We start from the raw sequence: 8,376 nt of genomic DNA on the forward strand, positions 1-8,376 counted from the left end.
TATTTTTTCCATCGTAAACAAATCCCAAAACTTATCACCACCTATTAAGATATCGAAATCTTTGTAATCTAAAAATTGCGGATCTGCCAGTTGTATATTATCTGGAATATCGAATTTTGCACAATGTTCATATACCACTGGCATTGATGTATTTATTTGCGGTAAAACAAAACAATGTAAATTTGTAGTGTAGGCGTTAATGCGCGATTTTATTTGGACATTACAGGTTTGCGTACACTGCGTCACGGTACGCCCTACACCGCTTATTTCGTGAGTGGACTGTACTAATGGTGCGCCTAATAAATCACGTAAGGATTCTTTTATAAAACATCGTTGCGCGCCGTCGTCAAGTAGAGCGACGACAGTATGCGGTTTATTATTTTTATCAATCACGTCGATAAGAGCAGTTGACAACAAGACCGGCCGCAAAGCCGGGCGCTGCGAAGGAATTCGCTGACAATGCGCATTGACCGACACGGCGGCGGCCGAACTGGATGCAGCAGCGGCCGAAGTAGGTGTAGCGGGGGCCGTGACGTCAGCGGGGGCAGGGACGCGAGTGCACTCATCACTAGGAGGATGGATAATCGAATTGTGTTTGTTATTACATTTGCGACACGGGCCGAATACGCATGACTCCACGGAATGACCCGCTCGTAGGCAGTTAGTGCATAACTTGTTGTCGGCAACAAACTTAAGTTTAGATTCGTAATTAGTATCAAGAAATTTGACACAAGAATAAAGTGGATGACTTAATTTACACATGGGACACGCGAATTTTGATTTGTGTTGTGATTTTTGTGGTTTGCTGTTGGTAGAAACATTGCAGTGTACTTTGTTGTTATTGTAACTATGAGTGGAGCTAGGAGTGTTATATTTTTTGCTTACTTCGTGCTTATCGCGTACACTCGTACTCGTACTTTGTGGATGTGATGCCTGCAATGTTTCTAACATATCTGCACGGTTTCTTAAAAACTGCAATAAATCATCCAATTTAATCTTCATCTGAGTGTCGCCGCTCGTAAGACTACTTTTATGTTGTTCCCACTCGCGTTCAGTGGTTTTATCGAGCTTTGACACTAAGATGTAAATAATTAAAGTATCCCATGACGATACAGGTTCGCCTAGGACCTTAAGAGCGCGTAAATTCTTTAATGTTGTGTCAATTAACTTTCGTAGAAGTATGTGCGATTCTTTAGGCAGTGACTGAAGCGAAAATAGTGCCTTGACGTGATTGTGAATCAATAACCTATTGTTATTGTAGCGATCAAGAAGGAGCTCCCATGCCACCGCGTAGTTACTTGTCGTTAGTTCGAGCGCTTCTATAACTAACAAAGCACTACCAGTCAGTGATGATTTTAGGTAGTGGAACCTTTGGATGTCACAGAGATCCTTCGAATTGTGAACTAATGATAAATAAATATCCCTAAATGCGAGCCAGTTTTCATACGTGCCGTCGAAAGAGGGGAGTGATAACACTGGCAGTTTAATTGCCTTCATTGTTGTGTTTTGCGAAACAGTGGGACTTTTGCTTTCTGTACTATTAAATTTACTTAGAATAGACTCGGCGAGGGCTTGCGCACTGAAATAACCATCCTCAAACTGTTCTCGTTGCGTTAACTGGTCTTCGAGATTCGATTCGAACACATTCGCTTCGATTTGAGTTTGAAGATCGTTAAATTCAGTGTACAGGCTCTCTGCTCCTTGCACGCGTAGTTTTAAATTTATTCTACAAGGCTCAGTTAAAGCGTCTAAGTTATCGCTACAGTTTTGAATGTGGGTTGCGAACTTTGTCAGTCTAGCCTTTATAATGCCACGTTTTTTAACCAATTCGCGAACATGCTGTTCAATTGTGGCATCACAGATAGCCCTAGCCGGCGATTTATCGCGTGATTTGTTTGGTACAACGATATCACCTGGTCCCATTTTGGTTAGGTTTAATATGGAAAGCTGGAGTACTCACGTGTGGACTTTGGACCCTGATGCAGCTCCGCGTTGTGTAGCGGCGAAAAGGTGTCCTAGGGTACCGGTCACGCAATGATAACTCGTCACGGGCTCACTGGAATTGATTAAGCACGGCATTAAGCAACTGAAGACAAAGGGTTAGGTATAGGGTGGCTGGATGTCCGTACCGAAATATGTGCGTTTAAAATCGTTGGATATCCAGTTCTCGTCCTACTGGTAACCGCAGTTCCCAAATAAGCGCATCCTTGGGTGTCTTCTTGCTGCATACGCGCCTTCCGTCCAAGAAGAAATGTCGATGTGTTATTTCTCTTCCAAAGGTGCTGCTTCTCAATAACCTCTCAACTCGTACTCGACGATTGGCGAAGAAGTCGTTGATATATTTGGCGAAGAAGGACCAATATGTTCGTGATTAGGCGTAGCTTGATGGAGAAATTCGACTTTCTTGGATGGCGAAATAAAAAATCCGAAATTTAACGTGCTTATTCTTGTAATTCTAAATGCTTAATCTACGTGTACATGTTTCAAGGAATTGGGGTAGAGGGGGACAATATGTCGTGACGTAGGGTGACGAAGACGTATATCGGGCTCCGTATTGGCCGCGATATGTGTGACGCGACATACGCAATTGTATCGCTCCGCCCAAAGATGTCGCGGTGGGTCTCGTACGGAACACTTATAATTAAATAGTTAATCATCTTTCATTGGCTTTCATTTCCCAGTTTACTCAATCTATCCCAGACCATTTCTACAGATAGCCAAAGTCACGATATGCAACCAGAGTTAAAATGCATCCAATAAAACTTACTTTAAAAAACAATATTTCAGACAACCCCAAGCTCCCTCCTATATATTGTATAACAATATCAAACGTAATATGTATTGACAAAACTGTTTATATTTAAGTTGAAGTTGTTTGTTAAGATAACGTTAATACCGTACCGTTTTATTTAAAGTTACGTTATTACATCTTATCATGGCAACACTAAAACTCAATATTTTATCATGGCAACCCCGCAATGAAGCGTCCCGGAAGTAACAGAGGGGATGTGTTAAGCTTCTCTCTGATCAACCTGACCGTTGTCACTGGCTCAGTTTTGAATTTCACCCTGTGTCGTGAAGTGAAATGTAATTGTGAAGTGTAATGAATTTTGTTGCTGAAGAAAATAATTGGTAAGTTTTGAATGTATTACTTTTTTTTTTATATATCATATCTAATCTTGTAAATTGGTAATTTTTGTTCATTTATGCTAAAAATTTTTTTTTCCGCCAATTCTAGCCTAAAATTTTATTTATTTAGTTATTATCTTCGAATAATACCATGAATATTATAATTTTATCCTCTCTTGCTTTGCAGTATCAGATAAATATTTAATTAACATATTTTTAATATATACTTATCATATTTTATGATAATGTAACAAGTGTATTTAAACGATTTAATTAACTTTTAAGTAATCAAGAGTAATATTTTATTCTTATTTTACTACCTATTTCTAGACTGTTTAATTTTCTTTTTTCATGTATGCTATAAATACTAGAAATGCCACAAACATTTGATAACTATATGGTATTTGACCTATTCGGCCACTTTTGCTGAATATTCAGTATTCGGCCAATACCACTATTCAAATCATTTTTATCAAATACTTGTGTTATTTGTATTATCTAGGTCAATTAAATAACATTCTTTCCTTTACTTGTACTCAAAACCACCACGCATTTTACAGTCCAGGTAGAGAAACCCTCGACGCATCGACAATTTTTTTTTAGAGACCCGAACATGTGCACTCAACTTGTCCTTAAACTTTTGCGTCTATTGTCTCAATTTTTTATCACCGGCCGCATTGTCGGTCGCAACATTCTAAGTTTTAATATTTCAACACGTTTTTGTTTTAATGAATACTTCCATTAACTTAAACCCAAGTTTAAAAAAAAATCTCAGTAATAAATCAAAGATCATTATTAATATATCGGTAAATGTTTTTTTTTTTTTTTGTACAATGAATATTTCAATTAATTTCTTTACTAGCAACATCAGTAAATACTGAGTATTTCCCTTGTTTTGTCTATGGCGTCGCTAGAGTATGGCGCTAGTGACGCCCCCTAGCATAAACCATAGGTCAATTTGTTATACACAAAGCCAAACTCTTTTTGAAGTGCTAGCTTGTGATTGTGACGTGTACATTATTTTTCTTTAAAATGAGACTTACTAAGATTGACCTTTTAATTTGTGAGTTCCCAATAATTTGGGATAGTAACGAGTTATATACTATGGAGATAAATTTTTGGCCGAACTTGCTCGCCAGGACTTATTAAAACTGTGCAAAAATGTAAAATCTTTTTTTTTTTTTTTTAATATTTTGACTATGAAAATAAGAAATTTCAAGGATCGTCGTCGCAGATTTAAGGTATAACTACAATTATATGTACGTTTTGTCAAATATTTTATTTTAATAATCTTTTAATTATTATTACAAAACTTTTGTAATGTTAAAAGAAAACATTTCTTAATACAGAAAAATGAAATCGCCAAAAGAAAATGTTTCCGATTTAGTATAAATATAACTGAGTCCTCCCATCACGCAGACATCATTGTTGAAGAACATCAAGACCAAATTTCAATAAGTTTAATTAATTCATCGATAGCATATGATTAATATTTTTTTCTTATAATTCATTCAATTAATCATACTTATTTCTTTTTAATTTTTCAGGCTCTAATGAATGAATCCGGGTTGCTGGATGAGTTGGGTGACCCTGAATCTATCCTTTAGGTAAGTAATACACTATTCTCTTTACTCTCTTTTTTTTTCAGAACATTTTTTCCTAAAAATGTCAACTAGGTAGGACACGTTCAGTTATTTCAGTATATATTAGTTTACCGTAATGTTAATTTAAACTACATATTTAGTTTATATCTATGCTATAATACTATCCTGTTGCCATTATGTTATTAGTTCATTATATATAGGTATGATGAAAAAAATTTAACTCATTGGCCTACAATCTATTCTTTTTTCTTCTGAAGTCTGTTCTATTTGCACTATAGATACTGATAAGAAAGTGTTGTTACGCCTACTTACTTGTTTTAAGTGAACTCTATTGCCTATATAATATGAATGAAATTTGATAACACAAAACAAGACGTATTAAGGAGTACCTGCGACCCTTTTTTTCCGACCCTTTAAGTGGCCAAACGCGTCTCGCCTTGAGCGTCAGCTATTTTTAACACATGTATTAATTTTACGGTTTTCAAATTTTTGCTTAAATATGATTTCAGATACGTAAGGCGTTTTTGAGTAAGCTGATATGTAATTAGTCCTCCTAATTATATGACGACATTTTATAAGTAAGTATACTTTTCCTAACCTAGCAGTTTTTTATTTATTTCATTTTGTTCATTTATTTATTAAATAAAACAAATTTAATGAATTTCATCGCAATAACCAAATATTTACTGTAATTATTTTCAAACTAATTCCTCATAACCAAATTTTTTTGTTCCAAAAAGTGATATTCTCGTATATATAATTAAAATTGTATTGATAATTTTAGTTTCTTTATGATATATTGAAATCTTAATCTACGAAAATAAATACAAAACGTCTTTGTTCTCTGTTTAAACTGGATACTTCCCAATTTTCAGATGTTCCAAGTAACGAGGTATCGAGTGCCACTGAATGCTGTACTGTTATTTTATTTTGAGGTAATTAAATTGCTTACTTGATATTAACATAACTTTTTTTCCCAGATAATATTATGTAATATGATACTATGTATGATTAATATATATTTTTCAAATCATTTTATGAACTAAAAATCATTACTGCTAGTCTTAGTCTCTCTTTAGTTTAAATATATAAATTGTTAATTGAAACTATATATATATATTTTTTTTCCGAAAATTCCACTACCGCTATTTGTGCCTTCGGGTAACATAAAGTAGCCCAACTCTTTAACATACAAGCTTATAGGGTAATATATGTATTTTTTATGATTAATACACTCCATTTTTATGAACAATACACAAATCAAGTTCATTCATTTTATTTCCTACTCTATGTATAATTGAATGAAGCGACTTGTATATGTGAATAGTGTTACTTCCACACATACAGACTACTATTATGCCGGATGTGGATTGAAGACCCTATTCTAACCTACCTATTTAATATACATTTCAAAAAAAAACTTAAACCTAATTTGTCGTTTGTTATTTATTTTTATAAGTAATTATTAAAAGTCTCTATAACAATATTACTTTTGTAAACATTTTTGGTAACACTTAATAATAATAAAAATATTAATAATTTCAGCTAAACTACGACATTCAGCATCTCTACACTCGACCCGCGACCCCAAGAACCAGTGTTCTTCTACTCTAGACTTGGTAAGTACAAAAATATTACTTTTATTTTTAACAAAAATATGACTTAATATCTAATACACTTATCATTTAAATATTTATTCTATTTTATAACTATTATTTTCTAACAATTATTTTTCTAGTCCAATCTTTTTATATTGAACCACAACAATACGAAGTATAAATGTTTTTATTTATAATCATTAATTTCAGTCAAACATTACGTTCGCCGGATCAGCTATTTTTACTCAATTTGCCTTTATAATATCTTGACAAATGAATTGCATTATATTTCCCTCTGAATAAATTCGTGTATGGATCAACTAGAATATATACGTTTGGATAGGGAATTGCTGCGATTACATAAGGACCTTCATAAATTGATTCGAACTTTTTTGTAATCTTTTGCTGTGCATTTGATTTATTTAACTTTTTTATTTTAACCCAATCCCCTATTTGAAATTGAATCAGTCTAAAACTTTGATTAAACTTGGGACGTTCAATATTTGCGTTTTTAATATTGTATATAATAGTCTTCTTCTCTCCAGCAGATAGTTCGTTTTCACTGCCTGAAACTATTTCAGTACACTGTGTATCTTCTAATGGTTGTTGTGATGTTGTATCTGCAGTTTCTATAGCTTCCACTTGTACAGGACTAATTGCCGTTGCAAGCTCGTTCCGTAACTGACTAAGCCCCTCTGTCATTTTCTGTTCAGTCTGTTTCAGCAAGTGATAGAACAATCCACGTCTTACATCCGATTTTTTTTTATAATTCCACGAGCTACTCGTGCTTTTTGATTAATACGTTTAGTAATGCTTCTCTCGACAGATGGCGTAGCTTGTTGTATGCTTTGACGCGTAGATTTTGATTTAGCTGCGGCCGTTCGCTTCCTTGTGGCCCTCTCCATTTTATTTATTTTTAATAATTTTATTCACTTTATAACACTGATTTAACACTTTTTTCACTTATTTAAACACTTATTAAACACACTTATTTAACACTTATTTTATACATGAATTTTTAATTTTATAAACTAAAAACATAATTTAGTCACTTTTTAAACACTCACTGGATTTCTACACTGTGTTGGTAAAAAAACGTATATGTATACATCCGTACATATACATATATGCACATTTGTTTAATGAAAACGAAACTATCGCCCGCTATCTTTTTGTTTTTTAAAGTTTAGCTAATTTTAAATGACTATTTATACTAATGTATTTTTGTGTTTGTTTCAGGTAATATTAGTCTCTACAATGCAAGTTACATCGATAGAGTGAAGCCAAGAGGAGAAAAAATTATATTGATTAATATTATAATATATAGATATAATTTAAAAAAATTCCAAGAAAAATCCAAATCATATTGTTCACATTCCAGTTTTCTTACGGCAGCAAAAATGTAGCCGACGAGGCTACTCTATGTAATAAACTATTTATATACGTAATCCTGGTCATTCCGGCACCAAAAATGTACCTTACCCCATCTACTACTAAACTAATTAACTAAAATTCAACCAGGATTAAATAAAAATAGGAAAATAAATAAATTTGGCCATGTGATCGTCTAGTGTATTTACGTTGTGAACCTTAGTACCCTTCGTCTTTTATGTGAAAACTGATACGATTTGGATTTTTCAAAACTATCCCTAAATATCCTATGAATTTGTAAATATTCCTACTGTATATTTTTATTAACACTATTGTTAGACAAATAAAAAAAATAGTAAATAATATATATTTTTTAGAATTTATCTCCTACCGGGCCCTACCGTGACCAGTTACCGTGAACAGTAGTAAGCCCTTTTTGTTTGTAATTTAAAAACTTATATTTTCCTTTTAATATATCTCTTCGCTAACCTAGCTAGCTAAAGGAAAATATGTATATGTAACCATTGTAACCATAAGTAAATATTGCAAAGAATAGCACGTACAAACATACTTTATCTACTGTCACGCCCGGATGAAGACGGGTCTCTAAGCTAATTAATACCCATTTTATTTTATTTTATTTTTAATAGGTATTCCTAAGCACTATGTAATAT

General features: G+C 33.4%; 1 long non-coding RNA gene across 1 annotated transcript; it reads left to right on the plus strand.

Annotated features, from left to right (window-relative positions):
- The first annotated feature begins 2,642 nt into the window (after nucleotides 1-2,642).
- Nucleotides 2,643-7,639, plus strand: LOC133534139 (uncharacterized). Its single transcript, XR_009801983.1, has 3 exons — nucleotides 2,643-3,132; nucleotides 4,677-6,352; nucleotides 7,571-7,639. It is a non-coding gene; the product is annotated as an uncharacterized LOC133534139 (long non-coding RNA).
- The last annotated feature ends 737 nt before the right edge of the window (nucleotides 7,640-8,376 follow it).

The sequence above is a fragment of the Cydia pomonella genome, unplaced genomic scaffold, assembly GCF_033807575.1.
Source record: "Cydia pomonella isolate Wapato2018A unplaced genomic scaffold, ilCydPomo1 PGA_scaffold_60, whole genome shotgun sequence".
In the NCBI taxonomy this organism is placed as follows: domain Eukaryota; kingdom Metazoa; phylum Arthropoda; class Insecta; order Lepidoptera; family Tortricidae; genus Cydia; species Cydia pomonella.